Source organism: Parasteatoda tepidariorum, chromosome 1 (genome assembly GCF_982258835.1).
Source record: "Parasteatoda tepidariorum strain Cologne lab strain chromosome 1, Ptep-v5.0, whole genome shotgun sequence".
NCBI lineage: Eukaryota > Metazoa > Arthropoda > Arachnida > Araneae > Theridiidae > Parasteatoda > Parasteatoda tepidariorum.
Window position 1 is genome coordinate 102,651,819 of NC_141755.1, and position 18,126 is coordinate 102,669,944.

Here is an 18,126-nt window from a genome sequence, read left to right on the forward strand (position 1 = left end):
AGAAATTGAATAATTTTTAATTTAGACACAACAATTTGTTTATAGTCAAAAAGCAAACAAAACAATTTGAGATCTGACAATTGAATAATTATTAATTTAGACGCAAAATTTTTTTTATAGTCAAAAAGCAAACAAAACAATTTGAGATTAGTCAATTGAATGCTTTTTAGTTTAGACGCAACAATTTGTTTATTGTGTAGAAAATGAAACATTTTGGGATTTTCCAATTGAATAACTTTTAATTCAGACGCGCAACAATCGTGAAAAAAGAGATATTTTGGGATCTATCAATTGAATAAATTTTAATTTCGATGTACTAATCTGTTTATTTTCAAGAAAGGAAATAATTGTAGCAATAATCGTGAGAGTAGCGAGAGCAGAGGGACCTGTATTCCTTTTTTTTAACCATGACATATGCTAAATGATAACTATACATGTCAGTTTTTTTTTGATTGGTTGTTTTGTTCAATAAGATAAAATACCTTATTTGCTTATTATTAATAAATGCGTTATGAAATATCATTCTTTTGATGGTTCAAATTTTGTGTTCAGGCTTAAATAAATCAGTATTGCATTGAAACCAAATCGAAATTTTTTTTTTGCTGTGGTAGCCTTTTTTTTCTCTTTCTTCTTGTTGTTAACAAACTTTTATTTGGGTGAGCTCTAAAAGTCATTAAAAAAAAAAGTAGTAGTTTTAAAGCAATTTTCTTTTGAAAAATACTAATGGCAAGAGACAAAAGAAAAATACACGATGAGGCAAAAAAAAAAAAAAAAAAAAAAAACCTGGTATAAAATTTCAAATATAATTTTATTAAAAATAATTAAATTGAAAAAAAATGTTTAAAGAAAATAGTAGCGAAAATAGACTTTTATTGATAAATACATTTAAATAGTTTCAAAGTTGCTGCCTTTTACAGTGATGCAGAGGCACAAACGCTTATTAAAATTTTCAGCAATGAGCCACAAGCTTCTACTTTTTAACTGTCCCATTCCAACTGCAGCGATCGCTTTAAGAGTCTAACTTTTGAGTGGTTTAGAGCTTGTCCTTGATTCCAAAATTGACCATGCACTTTAATCTATGGAACTGAGATCTGGCGTGTAGGGTGGAATTATCATGTGCGGAAAATGCATTTTTGCACTACTTTTGTATCCTTTTTGGCCTAATGCGCAGGTGTTGAAACTTGCAGTTTAAGTTGCTGAAATGCTTTTTTACTGTCGGAAGTATAGCAGCGTCTAAAATTGTACACTATTTTTTTTTAAATATTTATTTTAACACCCCCCTCCACAAAAACCTTGCCGCATGCTCATGTGTCTTGCTCTCCTGACCAAGGACCGACTTTGGATTTTGACGATATTCGATTACCGAGGTGCTTAGAGCTTCTACAGACCAGATATTATCGTTTTGGGAGTTATGAGCTAGTTGGACAATCAAGAGCTTCTCACTAGTAAAAATGAACATTTCTCAGTACTGACCCGTTGTTGAAAATTTGTGTAAGCGTTTTCCCCTCTCGATCGCTGCAAAAGTAGGCCATTTTGCACCAATTCAATTTATTTAGTAGTTGAATTATACTACTATTATTATTGGTTATATTTTGTTCCTTTACTTATTTTTAATAAAATTACGTCAAAAATTGTTTGTCCGAATTTTTGTCCTCTCCCTGTAAGCACACCACAAGTTGCAATGACTTCGAATATGATGTAGGGCTCCCATCAAAAGTCAGTTAGTTGAAGATGCTGTAGAAAACAGCTTAGCGTATCACCGGGGGTGAAAAAATTTCAAAAATAGAAATATATTTTTATTCTTTGTTCTAAGAATTTGAAGGAAACAATTTCTGCCGATATACAGAAACGATCGTGAAAGGTACATTTTTGGTCTAGCCAACTTAAGGAATTGTGAAAGAAAATGCTTTGCTTAATAAGCAAAAAAAGTTTGAAAAGGTTGTTTTTAATAAAATATGTCCTTGGCATGAGACATGTATTAGCCAGTAAAAAATCAAAATTAATAACAGAAGAGGTTTCTGTTAAGGAGGGAATCATTTTTAAATCATTATTTGACTCTTAAAATAATGAATACTACATCAAAAAAAAAAAGTGGCTGTTTTAGAAGGAAAATTTTTGGGTATCATACAGAATGCCTACCTCAAAAGCTCGCAAAAGAAACCCTCATTTCTTGATTGATTCTAGTTTATAACGAACATATTGTATATATCAAATCTGGTGAACGCCAGGCCCTCCGAAAGAGCACGTACAAAAGAGTACACATACGAGAGTACAATGATCCTCGAAGCTAGAGTCCGAAAGGCTCGTTTCATATGTGATCGTAGACGGAAAAAAAGGGTCACAGTAAAAAAATGCTCTCGTAAAAATGTTCCGGAAGAGAGGTACCAGTAAAAAAAAATAGTTCGTGGAGTCCCTCCGCGCGGAAGAAGTTAAACTTCGTAACCTGCGATGTTAATTGTAGAAGAATCAGCAGTCGTAGAAGGATCACTAGTTCTATTCAACGACTCTTTTTCCTGCTCCGCTCGCTTCCGTACTCTGTAATCACGGTAATATTGTGCATTTTTCCCTCTTGAACCTCTTGAACCAGTGGAAGTGCTTGTGGTTGCCTCATCGTCTAGCCATGGAAAATGTATTTGTATTAATAATGTATGTGAATGCTTCATAATGTAATTTCAAAAGAGAAAACCTAACAATCAATTGATATTCACAAGAGACGTACCTTGACATAACCTTAAATCCGTCGCATTGTCCGTGGGATTGTTTTCACTCATTTTTTACAATTGTTATCCACTAAATTTGAAAATAAAAAATACTATCCTATTAAATTGTATGTGTATCAAATCAAACTAAAAAAATATTTATAGAAAAGCAATACTTTTATGACTTTTATTATTTTTATGCTAGTGAGAACCAAAACAATATGAAAATGAATGAGGGGAAACTGGATCCTACCACGTTATTTCCCGGCCAATAAAAATGTAGCGTTAAACGTTTAACGCAACCTTGTTGGAAGTCGCATAAGAAGTATAACTTCAAAAAAGTCTCAATAAAAAACTTACCTCAACAGGAAAACTCCGTCAAAAAATTTCATAAGAGGTATTTCTTGCATTTTGAAAGTTTCACTGGCTGTCTTAACAGTTATGATTCAAGTTAGCTAATAGAGATAAGGAGACTATTAAGTGGGACGTATTTCTTTTCTTCCTTAAAAAAAAAAGAGGTTAATAATTTTTTTTTTTTTAAATGATAGATTTGAGCGGGATGGGGCTAAGCTTTGATCATGAATTTTTTTTTTTTGTTATTTTAAAATTTATGCAGTCATGAAAATTATTTTAAAAGTTTTTCATAATATCCGATATTTTTTTTTTTATTTTAAATACTTTCTTGTTGAAAGGGTTGAACTATATTTTATTTTAAATTAGTTTTATTAACAATTTATTGAAAAACATTTGTTCTAGTATTATTAGCATAATAAATCATCTTAATAATTTATTTTACTAATTCTATATTTTTTAATTAATACATTTTATTTTATTATTTTTCATTTTAAATCTTTTATTAAATATTTGTTTTGATTTTTTTTTAAAATTATGATATTTCAAAGCACTTATCCAAGCACATTTTGTTTTTGCGCAGTTTGAAACAAGACATTAAATAGTGCATAAGAGAACTTTTACCTATTTCTTATTAAAATATCGATGAAAATTTTACTTCGTTTCAAATTCGTTATTTGTTTTATCTTAAATTTGTAAGAATTTACTTTTTTTTATTAAGTTTACAATTTTTGCCTTTACTTTTAAATATTATTATTTTTAAAAAAACAAGATATTTTAAAGTTCAGATCCAAACACAAGTTGTTTTTGCATAGTATCAAACAAGATATTAAATAATGCAAACTTTCAACTATATATTTTATTTAAATTTTGATAAAAACTTTACTTTATTTCGAATATATATTTTTTTTCAATTTTAAATTAATTTATTTTTTATTACTAAGTTGAAATTTTTTCGTTCTTTGCCTTATTATTATTTTTTAAATCATACTTTTGGCAGTTTTCATATTCAGAAGAAGGAAATTGAACCAGCAACTGCTATTTCCAGAATGACTCTGAAATTTTCGAAGACTTTACTTATGTTGTGAATATTTTTATGAACTACGAGAATTAATATCTTGTTTTGCATGAACATCTGCGTGCATGTGTATAGGAGGGGGCTGTCGACGACTTACAAACCTTTCTTCTTAGAAATGTTCTTGAGCAGTGTTTCTCAATCTGATTTACTCCAACCAGTAAGGTTAGTAATTCGGACTATTAACATAATTTTTACAAATAAAAAATTGCGGAGCAGAGAAAATTTTTTGAGCCGTTTATTTTCGATCATTCTCTTACTCACTACACAGAAAAATGCTTTGAACCTATTTAAATATAAATTAAATTTATAATAATTCTAAAACGGATATTAATTTTGCTTTTTAACTGTTGTTTGCTTCTTTACCTTTGCTGTTGTTGTTTGTTGCTGACTAACGTGTCAATTCTAGGTATCAAACCAATTACAGTAACATGTAAACAAGAGAAAAGTTTAGATAACACTCATAATCGAGTCACACATTCTTTGTATTAAATTTATTTATGTAAATGAATTACTTAATAATATTGCTAATGATAAATTTTTTAAATAAAGTGTTGATAATGTTTTAAAAAAAGTAAGAAACATTGCAATCACAAATTAACCGTTTGGTTGAAATCATGGTTTAAACCAAACTTTTTAACCAAGCTTCTTGGATTTGTTTTCCTTTTTTTTCCCTTTATGTTTTTTTTCTCCTTATTTTTCTATTAAATTGTAAACATTTTTCTTTTATAACCATTTCTTTTTAGTAAATTTTTGCCACACTATATATTTCAGATGAAATTGAGCTTTTAAAGCCTTTAATTTAAATTAAAACATGAGTTAAAATCCGTATTTCACGTAATATTTTCTTTTTTTAACTCTGCTATACTCTACACTTGACAGATTTATTCTCACAGACATTTAAAAATAGCGTCACAGTTGACGTTTCAATAAATTTATGCCTAATTAATCACGGTGGTAATTTTATTTATTTAATATGAATCATAGTAATTTAAGTGGAAATTTCAGAGCACCTACTTGACTAAAATAGACTCTTCTAATTAAATAAAGATAAAAATTGAAGAAAAAAAATGTGTCAAGTTTAACGTATCTACCGTAAAATAAATTAAGAAATCACGAGTACTAAAATGAAGTTATAAACAATTTTATTTCACATTCCTTTAAGTAGCGTTTTCCCCCCAATATTTTATTATTTTTATCATGCACATAAATTTGCTAACAAATAATACAGAAATAATTTTCTTTTATGAAATATGTGCGAAATTAGAAAAGCTCTTTTAATTTCATGTAGTTTCTTTTTTATAACGCATTTACAAACCTATAATACAGAAATAATCTTCGTACAGAATATTTACAAAATTAAAAGAACCGTCATAAGAAAAGGCGTGTTTTTCTTATGACGTTCCCAGTTGGAAAAAAAAAATGATTTTACTTGTAGGATAGAATAGAGTGGATAAAAATAATTACGCAAAGAGGGTGAACTATATTTTTCAACCATATATATATATAGTTACCAAACTATATTTTTAAAAAAATTTTTATAGAATTTATTCATGAATTTCTTTGATTTCTCCAGGTTATGTGAAGCATTTCTTGAGGTTATCTACGTTTTACCAGTCGCAGCAAAAGAGTTTCAAAATATCATAAAATTGCTGTTCAAACACTGATTTTGAACTTCTCACGTATTTTGCACGTTTTTCCATTGCTAGTAGTGATATCGTTTACTTTACTATTGTATAGGTTATAGGACTACTAAACTATGATGCCTCTTGGGGTCAGAGCCTAGACTTTGGTATAGTTCCCCCATTAGAAATATATCATTTTAGGGCCCGAGGTAAGAATTTCGAATTATTAGCCAGTAAATTAACCAAATATCAAAAATATTCGCCAATATTCGAAAGTCTACGCCAAATGCAAATCTTAAAAAAATTTTCTGATTAATTTCCCCCCCCCCCCCCCCATTGAACTATTTTACTGTAGTTGCTTCAGGCTTATAATGTTTGGAATCAATTCTAATTGGTTATACTGCGCATTTACCGAAAATTACTGTATTCGAATTAAAATTACTGATTTGTTTAGACAAATTCATTTTGACGTAATTTTCAGGATCGTGTTAAAGATATAATTTTCTTCGAAGAGGAAAAAATCATTCGCCAAAGCACAATTTTACTCACCAAATTTACGATTTTGTGGCATTTGACGAAGTAGCGAATGCTCAACGAGGGCCCTGCATTTTTGATTTTCAATATTAAAAAAATCTCAATTAAAAATATCAAGAAAGTTTTAACTGTAAGTCTTTAGCAGTGGTGGCTCAGGGGATAGACCTTTCGCCTTCCAATGAGTGGAACCGGGTTTGAATCCCAGCGATAACTGTTTAATAGGAATTCCGCACCCGGCTTGCACCGACCACAGTGTTGTCGTGAAATATCCGCAGTGGTAGACGGATAATAGTTAGAGTCCCCTTGCCATCTGGCTAACAGTGGGTGGTTTGCGTGGTTTTCCTCTCCACGTAACGCAAATGTGGGCTAGTTCCGTCAAAAAATCCTCCAAGAAGGCGAATTTCACCCTATACTTGATCTAGGAGTTCTTTTGTCTTTTGAATTGGGTCCAAAATGACACGGCAGTGGAATTGAACATTAACAGTCGTGAACCCAAAAAACTGGGTCGGCTGTTCAACTCACGCTTATAAAATAAAATTATTAAATTATGAGTTTTATATAGAATATTAATAATATTTTTGAAAGTAGGTAAGAAAATCGAATTCTAATTATATTATTCATATAAAGGTAGAATGATCATATAAAGGGAAAGTTTTTTGTTCATTATAATTAATAATAAATCAAACTTATAATTTTCCTCAAAGTATGAATGTCAAATATTCATTAATCAGTAAGGAAAAAAAATACTGTTACAAATAAATATTAATATCCGATATTTAGTGTCTTAAACGTAATAGTTCAGGAACTAAATTATTAAAAAAAAACACCATTAAGAATAAAAGAAAGAAAATCATGCCTATTCAGACACAGTTTCCAGCCCCCATGCGATAAAAAGGCACTGCATATAGGTTATCTATTCTTCTTAGCTGAGAACTTTTCAATGAAAATATAATTTAAACATCTTTAAAATGTAAGAAAAAGTTCTAAGGAAAAGTTATGTCACACTTGGTTGCCTACTTCATTGCAACTTTAATACATTTCTTATATGAAAGACAAGGATTGGAGAGATTTCCAGCGGGCTCTCGATTTACCGGAATCAGATATTATCTGGGACGCCTCACCAGAAAAAATAATCTAGTCATTCTTTTTTAAAGTATATTTTATATACATTTGTCAGAAGGGTACAAGTAACTGTAGCTTAACATAAGCTAAAAGTATCACATAAAAACGTGTATTATTCCTTTTATCTTACTGTATATAAAAACCTAATGAGAGTGTCGCAGTCACTGTTGTCAATACATTTTATTGACTGGAAAATCACGTGGTAGAATCCAGTTTTCCCACATTCATTTTCTTTTGGTTTGTTTGCCATGAGCATAAAATACATACAAATCGTAAAGTTATTGTACTCCTATAAATAATTTTGTTTCCCTAATTTAAACGTTGAAATCATCTGTACTGTTATTATTACATTTTTGATTTTGTTTGATTTCTGAATTAAGAGTTTAGGAGGATTGTTTTTTTTATTGTTATTATTAGAATAACGTTATTCTACGTTACATTTTGAGAAAAAATTATTTAAATTGGTGGCATGATCTTACTAAACGTTTCACACTTATTATTTTTTTGGTACTAATTACTATTATGGATTACTGTTAAAGAGATTCGTTAAATGATTAAGAACTTAACTTTCAGCTTCATATATTGCTCTATAGATTTCTGAAAAATTCCATAGAGATTCTAAAAATGATATCTCTTGTCATTTTAACAAAGCGATGGCATTATATTCCATCCTTTTTTGAAGGTATTGTGCTGTTGGAAAAAATATACATATCTTCAAAAGTATAAAGTAAAAAATGCGAAGAAAATGAAAAATCCAAGATGGCCTCTTTTAAACCATTTAAACTGTCATAAAATTAAATTTTAAAAATCTAAAAAACTGACGAATGTATAGTTTTAAATGACTGACTTAAAACCAAATATCGCATATTTTTATTGCTTTATATTTTTGAGAAAAATTCCATGGAATTTCTAAAAATGATATCTCTCGTCATTTTAACAAAGCGATGACATTATATTCCATCCTTTTTTTTGAAGGTATTGTGTTGTTGGAAAAAATATACATATCTTCAAAAGTATAAAGTAAAAAATGCGAAGAAAATGAAAAATCCAAGATGGCCTCTTTTAAACCATTTAAACTGTCATAAAATTAAATTTTAAAAATCTAAAAAACTGACGAATGTGTAGTTTTAAATGACTGACTTAAAACCAAATATCGCATATTTTTATTGCTTTATATTTTTGAGAAAAATTCCATGGAATTTCTAAAAATGATATCTCTCGTCATTTTAACAAAGCGATGACATTATATTCCATCCTTTTTTTGAAGGTATTGTGTTGTTGGAAAAAATATACATATCTTCAAAAGTATAAAGTAAAAAATGCGAAGAAAATGAAAAATCCAAGATGGCCTCTTTTAAACCATTTAAACTGTCATAAAATTAAATTTTAAAAATCTAAAAAACTGACGAATGTATAGTTTTAAATGACTGACTTAAAACCAAATATCGCATATTTTTATTGCTTTATATTTTTGAGAAAAATTCCATGGAATTTCTAAAAATGATATCTCTCGTCATTTTAACAAAGCGATGACATTATATTCCATCCTTTTTTTTGAAGGTATTGTGTTGTTGGAAAAAATATACATATCTTCAAAAGTATAAAGTAAAAAATGCGAAGAAAATGAAAAATCCAAGATGGCCTCTTTTAAACCATTTAAACTGTCATAAAATTAAATTTTAAAAATCTAAAAAACTGACGAATGTATAGTTTTAAATGACTGACTTAAAACCAAATATCGCATATTTTTATTGCTTTATATTTTTGAGAAAAATTCCATGGAATTTCTAAAAATGATATCTCTCGTCATTTTAACAAAGCGATGACATTATATTCCATCCTTTTTTTTGAAGGTATTGTGTTGTTGGAAAAAATATACATATCTTCAAAAGTATAAAGTAAAAAATGCGAAGAAAATGAAAAATCCAAGATGGCCTCTTTTAAACCATTTAAACTGTCATAAAATTAAATTTTAAAAATCTAAAAAACTGACGAATGTATAGTTTTAAATGACTAACTTAAAACCAAACATCGCATATTTTTATTGCTTTATATTTTTGAGAAAAATTCCATGGAATTTCTAAAAATGATATCTCTCGTCATTTTAACAAAGCGATGACATTATATTCCATCCTTTTTTTTGAAGGTATTGTGTTGTTGGAAAAAATATACATATCTTCAAAAGTATAAAGTAAAAAATGCGAAGAAAATGAAAAATCCAAGATGGCCTCTTTTAAACCATTTAAACTGTCATAAAATTAAATTTTAAAAATCTAAAAAACTGACGAATGTATAGTTTTAAATGACTGACTTAAAACCAAATATCGCATATTTTTATTGCTTTATATTTTTGAGAAAAATTCCATGGAATTTCTAAAAATGATATCTCTCGTCATTTTAACAAAGCGATGACATTATATTCCATCCTTTTTTTTGAAGGTATTGTGTTGTTGGAAAAAATATACATATCTTCAAAAGTATAAAGTAAAAAATGCGAAGAAAATGAAAAATCCAAGATGGCCTCTTTTAAACCATTTAAACTGTCATAAAATTAAATTTTAAAAATCTAAAAACTGACGAATGTATAGTTTTAAATGACTGACTTAAAACCAAATATCGCATATTTTTATTGTTTTATATTTTTGAGAAAAATTCCATGGAATTTCTAAAAATGATATCTCTCGTCATTTTAACAAAGCGATGACATTATATTCCATCCTTTTTTTTGAAGGTATTGTGTTGTTGGAAAAAATATACATATCTTCAAAAGTATAAAGTAAAAAATGCGAAGAAAATGAAAAATCCAAGATGGCCTCTTTTAAACCATTTAAACTGTCATAAAATTAAATTTTAAAAATCTAAAAAACTGACGAATGTATAGTTTTAAATGACTGACTTAAAACCAAATATCGCATATTTTTATTGCTTTATATTTTTGAGAAAAATTCCATGGAATTTCTAAAAATGATATCTCTCGTCATTTTAACAAAGCGATGACATTATATTCCATCCTTTTTTTTGAAGGTATTGTGTTGTTGGAAAAAATATACATATCTTCAAAAGTATAAAGTAAAAAATGCGAAGAAAATGAAAAATCCAAGATGGCCTCTTTTAAACCATTTAAACTGTCATAAAATTAAATTTTAAAAATCTAAAAAACTGACGAATGTGTAGTTAAATGACTGACTTAAAACCAAACATCGCATATTTTTATTGCTTTATATTTTTGAGAAAAATTCCATGGAATTTCTAAAAATGATATCTCTTGTCATTTTAACAAAGCTATGGCATTATATTCCATCCTTTTTTTTTTTAAGGTATTGTGTTGTTGGAAAAAATATACATATCTTCAAAAGTATGAAGTAAAAAATACGAAGAAAATGAAAAATCCAAGATGGCCTCTTTTCAACCATTTAAACTGTCAACCATTAAAATTTTAAAAATCTAAAAAACTGACGAATGTGTAGTTTTAAATGACTGACTTAAAACCAAACATCGCATATTTTTATTGCTTTATATTTTTGAGAAAAATTCCATAGAATTTCTAAAAATGATATCTCTTGTATCTAACAAAGTGACCGCTTTATATCCCCCCCTTTTTTAAAGGTATTGTGTTGTTAGAAAAAAATATACAAAGAAAAGGAAAAATCCAAGATGGCTTCTTTGAAAGAAACAAAATATAAAGACTCGTACCACTCTCCCCCTGAAAGTGACTCTTTTGGAGGACGTAATTGTGTTAGAGGCCACCTGATTGTTCCTTTCTTGTAATTGATTGAATTCTTCACGCAAAATTTAGGCCGGCTTTCGGCAAAAGGGCATCAATTTAGTAGTTCTGATTGGAGGCAATTTGGAATCGGTTAAGATGCAACCGAGGGTTACAATTTAGTTTGCTCTCTGCTTTAACCGAGTCTAAAAAAAAATTAAATAAAATCAAAAGAAAAAAATTTCGAAAAAAAAAATCACTTTTTTTCCCTTTTATCATTTCTAGGAAATTATTCGGAATTTCTTTGAGCTTGAAACATGATATTTCGACAATTTAAGAATGATGGGGTAAAAAAGTCCATCGAAATGGAGCCATCATCCCCCATTTACCTTACCGACAAATGCTATTAAAAATGTTTGTAAATTAAAATTGTTTAAGAAATCTAATATATAAATTGGCTACATTTCAAATTATATTTTCTTCGCAGAATCAGAAAAATGCATCTGTTAGAAAACCATTTTCAATCTCTCCTTTATTGTAACGAAAATTTTACTATACTTTAAGACTGTTAGAATATTTTTTATAAAAGGTCGTGCCCTCGAAAATGGGATTATATATTTTAAATAGAATTTGTGAGTTATTGGAATTTCTAAGTCAGTTAGATACTGTAGTAAGCGGTAGTACATTTTTGAATAATGTAACCTTTCGAGAAAAAATGCCTATTTTGCATATTCTATAAGGCAAGAAAAATAAACCATTACTACATTGACAAGTCAGGTATATTATAACCGTCGTTGAACAGCAGACCCAATTATGGGTTTACGACTAATGTTCAACTCGATAGCCTCGTAATTTTGAACCCAAACCAGAAGACAAGGGAACTCCTGGATCAAGTATTGGGAGAAATTTTGCCTTCGAAGTGGACTTTCTGATGGAACTAACCCGTATTTGCGTCACACGGAAAGGAGGATCACGAAAACCTCACACTGTTAGCCAAACAGCATGGGGACTCTAACCCATGATCCGCCTACCACTGAGGATATTTTACGTCAGCACTGTGGTGTACGAGCCGGGTGCGGAATTCGTATCGACCAGCTCTCGCTGAGATTCGAACCCGGTTCACCTCATTGGAAAGCGAACGCTTTATCTCCTGAACCACCTCGGCTCACAAGTGAGGTATTGAAGCTTCGTAATTTATGAATTTACTTTGGAATGAAACATGATCTTCGCGTTATGAATGCATGCCTAGCAACAATCTATAAGTTACGCTCACTTTTAAAAATCCTTTATTTATTTATTCCCTTTTATCAGAAAAAGTGAGTTAAAATTTTGTGTATTCTATAAGTCCAAACCTAAACTTTGTATATTCTTTGAGCCTAAATTTTGCCTTCTTTTGAAGACCAATCCCAAATTTTGTTTATTCCCTAGCAGGCAGTACCTTAAACTGAAGCTAAGTGTTTCGTGAAATATGTAAGGTGTCTCTGCATGGCAAGTGCAAAGGAATGATGCGTTAACCTTGCCATCCTTTACACCAAGCAGAGTTCGTTTTTGAGTGTCGAATTTGTTGCTTTGCTGAATGAGAACAGATGACAACTATTACTAGTGTTTAGAGTCAACGAGCCCTTCTTTTTTTTTAAATGGGTAGTCTACTGATTTTTCAGCCAGTTTTTCTTCCAGAAAAAAAAAGAAAAAAGAAGTAAAGTCTCTGTGTCGGGTCTTTTGAAGACAAACCTGAAGATACGGACTTTTGAAAATTATGAGACAGATCCTCTTCAGAGATGAAAAACGCGCAGGTTGTCACGCCCCACGCGTTTACGACCGTCGTTTTATGTTTGAATCGTTTTTCATTCTTTTTTTCTTTTTCTTTTCTTCTTTCCGTTTGTCTGATTCATTTTTTGCTCTCGTTTTTTCTTTCTTTCTTTCTTTTTATCTTTATCCTTAATTGCACGAGATATTTTGTAAAAAATTCATTTAAGAAAACCCTATTCTATTAACTTTTACAGATCCCAAATTTTAATATTATGAAACTAAAATGGTATTTAACTTTAGAATCGCGTAACAAGGCTCTTATTTAAGATGCCAACTTCATGGCTAAGATGGCACACCAAAATGACTGCTGAAGGCAATTTTATGTCTTGGCCGAACTATTTCAAAAGAATGGAACACAAATTTTCAAAAATACGATTTTGATTATAGCACTACATTACAAGCCTTCAATTTAAGATAACAACAATAAGGTGACAGAGCTTCTATTTATGGTTACAATATTAAATGGCACAGCTTTTATTCAAGATAATAACATTGAGTGACAAATCTTGCATTTTAGATAACAAAATTAAGTGACCAAGCTTCCATTTAAGATTACAACATTAAGTGACCAAGCTTCCATTTAAGATAACATTAACTGAAACAGCTTATGTTTAAGATGACAATATTAAATGATAAAGCTTTCATTTAGGATAACAACATTAAAGGAGAATGTTAAGATAACAACATTAAGTGACCAAGCTTCCATTTGAGATAACATTAACTGAAACAGCTTATGTTTAAGATGACAACATTAAGTGACAATGGTTCCATTAAAGATAACAGCATTAAGTGAAAGTTTCCATTTAAGGATTCGGAGCTATGTAGTGATTGGCCACGTTTTTCCTTCAAACGTGACCTTTTTATATCTAACTGTTTCTTAGTATTGTTACTGGATAATTACTTTAAAAGTTTCATGAATTTTTACTAAATAACTGTGCAGAGCACAAACACTAACGCACACATAAAAATGGTGGTGTTTATACCCAAAGTATCACTTTTAAAAAAGTTTTCTCCTGAGAAGTTAAAATAAAGATGCTGTATACTAAATTAAGAGCAGTATAATAATATTATTAAAAATTACATAATAATGTTATAAAAATTATGCATATTATTAAAAATTATGAGCAGTATGATAAATTTCATTTATGAATTCATTCAATTCATTTATGAATGATTCAATTTAAGATGTTAAGAATACAAATTTAAGAATACAAACCTGTTAAGAATGCACACAAGGTTCGTTGCAAAGAATATTGCGTTGTAAGACGATTTCTAAAAAATGTTATTGAAATTTTTTAAAAAGATTCGGAACGGAGTGTGCAATTTTTATTTGCATACTTTCATCGAAATCCCTTCATTTATTGTATTTCCTTTTATTTTTTAATGACTATAAAAGTTCTATGTATTATTGGTTATACTTTAGTGTATGATTTCAATGTACTTTAAAAACCAAGACTTTAGATTTGTTTTCTCTCGTTAATGCACTAAAGAAGAGTTCAGGGTCATTTTTAATAGTTCCAGATTTAGATTACCTGATAATGGCCTTTTGACCAGGGTGATAATGACCTATAGCCACATAATATACGTATCTGAAGACTAAAATTTGCGATTGGTTTTGGGTGACTCACTGTTATTGAAAAATATATAAAAAATATATCACCTTCACGCAAAAATAAAAACTTTTTTTTTGCGATTTTAAAACTTTCAATCTTCGTATGTGTACGTACTTAAATATCAAATTTTCATGTCTTGCAGTTTTTCAAGGGTTATTAAAAGAAAGAAAGAAAATAACAATTTCCAGTGGTGTGAAGCAGTAATCACAACGTAGATCTGCTGCGACGTGCATTTTTCTGGCTTTAATTTATCCATTTTGTGGAAAATGATTGAAATTCGATCGTTTAAGGCATTTTCAAGTTTGCATCCTTTTTGTTCCCTGTTATCTTCAAAATACTTAGTCAACCTTTTTATTGAGTTGTTTAGGTTAAAAAGTTTTAAGATTAGGTAAACTATTTACTCGTCAATGTTGTTATTTGCAAATCTTTTAGCGTTAGAATTACTTAAAGATTATATTTTGAGTCTGTTGTGCAGATAACCTCTATGTTGCTCACAATGACAATTTGGAAACAATCATTTCTAAGATTTACTGTGAGCGATTTAAACTTTACATTTAAAAAAAATTTGCATTAAATATTTTACACTCTTAGCAACATTATACTAAAAGCAATATTAGTTCTTTATCTCGTGCTAACTAATTAGAAAATTAAATTTTTTCTGAAAAAAAATATTACGATCATAATCCTGAAACAAGAATAAATAAAGTGAGTATGAGAGTTGCAACTTGGGAAAACTATCATTCGTTAATTAAACTTTACTCAGGCTTAATAAAAAAAAAGAAAGGAATTTGTTAGGTAAAGAAACAAATTATGTATGAACTTCAATTATAATTTTTTTTATCTAACCGTTGTTTTCATTTAAATGAAAATCGTTGGGGGCGGCAGAACATTTTAAAGTAACATGATATGCATGCGTAAGTAAAAAAATGAACTAAAAAGATGTTTGTATTCATTGCTGACTTATTATATGATATTAAACATTCATATTTATGGCATTTATTACCCTGTTTAACAATAAAATTATAATTCCCATTTGTAATAGAATATAATTCTCATTTATAACAGAATATAATTCTCATTATACAATTCTCAATTTATAATAGAATATAATTTTCATCATACAATTCTCAATTTATAATAGAATATAATTCTCATTCTACAGTTCTCAGTTTAATGTTATTTTGTTACAAAACGTTATAGTTGTTATGTTGATCTTTTTATTCGATATGATCGAAAAGAAATATCGATATCCGTTAATAATATCTTAAAGAAATAATGATAGTGCAAAAAGGAATTGTGTTTCAAGTTCCTTATTGAGAGAAATCAATTTGAATTGTTGGAAATATTGTACTTAAATTTTGGAATTATTGTCTTTGAAGATTTAATTTTTTACCCTAGAGGGTGAAAAATTACCTATTTTTAAATTACCTACCTATTTTTTACCCTTTTTTTACCTTAAGGGCCATAAAAATATCTGATCTTTTTTCTTTTGTATTTATAAGGTTTTTTTTATTCATATCGTAAGCTGCTGAATTTGCATGGACCGAATTACAATAAAGCCACACATCTACAAGTACTAAAATGTTCTACATCTTAGACAAAGAATAACCCATCAGAGGTGTACGAAGTCTGCAAACAAGTTTTTAATTGATTTTATCTCGATTGGTTTTGCATTAATACATATGGTAAATGTCCGAAATATATACTAAATCCAGCTTAGGGCCACTGTCCAGCATACATTTGCCCGGTATGCCCTACATCAATGCTTTTTTAAGGTCAAGTGCCACCACCCAGTATGCATTTAACCGGTACTCCGAATACTGATGTTTCTCCTAATCTACCTTCAGATATTAAAATATGAAATAAATATGATATCAACGAATAAATTATTACCAAATCGAATAGAACAAATATTTCCGACATTCACTAGATATGTTGGCTGTGGTGTTGTCATTGCTGATGAAACCTATAGCTCCCAGACATTTGCTCCGTCTTCACTGCTGAAGCTTTTGCCATCCTTTTCGCACTAAGACTGATTTCCACGCCACGGAGGTATTGTATTTACTCCAATAGTATGAGCGTTTTGCACCAGTTAGATAATCTTCGCAGTGAAAATCATCCAATTGTAGGTTTTATTATTCATTTGCTATGTAGTCTTCACAGAAGTGGGTTTCATGTAATGTTTTGTTGAGTGGCGAGTCACGTTGGCATACCAGGAAATGACCTGGCTGATTCTTGTGCACTGTCTGCCACTGATCTCTTGCCATTATCTGTGCCGGATGTTAAGCTGCATGTTAGGAAATTTGCAACACCTTTATGGCAGCAAAGGTGGGATCTCCAAACCCTCAAAAAGCTACATAGTGTTAAAACCAGTTTGAACCATTTGCCTGTGCTGCACCTGCGTAGTGCAGACGTTAAACTTACTCGACTGCGAATCGGTCACATCCGGTTAACACATCTTCATTTGCTGTTCGGAGAACCTCCCCCTGAATGCAGTACTTGTAACGTTCCTCTCACAATTCATCATATTTTAATAACATGTCCAACTTTTAATCAACATCGTTTAAAGCTTTTTGGGAGTTCTATGTTATGCATACAAGTTGTTGGATTTGTTGGATGATATTCACCATCCTAACATTTTTACGTGTCGTTGGTATTTTTAACTGCACATAAAAGTTTTAACGCATCTACTGTTTTATACACTTTTGTAAATATTACCTTCGTACATTTTACTCACTTCGTGCGTTTTATACTGTACTCATACTTTTTATCTGATTTTATTCATACCTTTTATCTGATCTTATTAAGATAATTTATCTTATCTTATTCACTTACTAGTACTATTTTATCAATTACAATTGTGTTACAATTAAATTTTGCATGCACTTAGGCTTTTAAACTATTTTACCGTATTGTTTGGCGCAGCATGTCCTCATCTGGACCTTGCGCTATTAAACCCTACATTCAATCAATCGGACATTCACCAAAGCGACTACGTGATTGTTGACATTCATCGGTAGAAGACGACATTCTCTTGATTTAGGTCATTTATATCATTTGCATATATTTATATTTAGTAATTCTGGCATCCAATGTTCCTGCGCTATTTCACTCACTAGGTCACAATATCGTACGGAGAGTTTGCATTTAAGTACTTTCATAATGCAAAATTGTTCTGATCTTACAACTTCTCAATATTGATCACCATGACCTCTTCGGTTTTATTGAACCTGCCTTTACGTTCTTCTGGCTCCTCACAGTGGGCCACATACAAGGTTTCGTGGCCAAAATTAGTATTTCGATAAAATTTGTTTCAAAATTTGGGGTTTTTTATTTAGGGTTTTCATGTGCAGGTAAATTAAATTAATAGTTGAAATTTTGAAATATACTAAAAATACCAACAAAAAAAAGAAAAAAAACAAGATGGCGGCTGAAATATGGCGAGCAAAAAAAATATATATACATAGTACGCTTAAATAATTAAATATAGCAATGAAAATATGATAATTTTCGTAATTTTATATTAAAAATGAAAAGAAAATTATATTTCCGAGGTAATATTACAAAATAACGAGAATTAATTACAAAATAATGA

The 18,126-nt window shown here is 29.7% G+C and overlaps 1 protein-coding gene across 3 annotated transcripts in view; it reads right to left on the reverse strand.

Moving 5' to 3' along the window:
- The window catches only part of LOC107447412 (uncharacterized), a 164,378-nt gene that overhangs the window by 107,314 nt on the left and 38,938 nt on the right, over positions 1–18,126 (reverse strand). The window contains exon 1 of one of the 3 annotated variants that reach the window (XM_071180452.2): positions 3,060–3,076. The exons of the other annotated variants lie outside the window; for them this stretch is intronic. The gene's annotated coding sequence lies outside the window, so the exon portion shown is untranslated. Of the gene's footprint in view, positions 1–3,059; positions 3,077–18,126 lie in introns of those variants that run through there. 3 annotated transcript variants of the gene reach the window in all.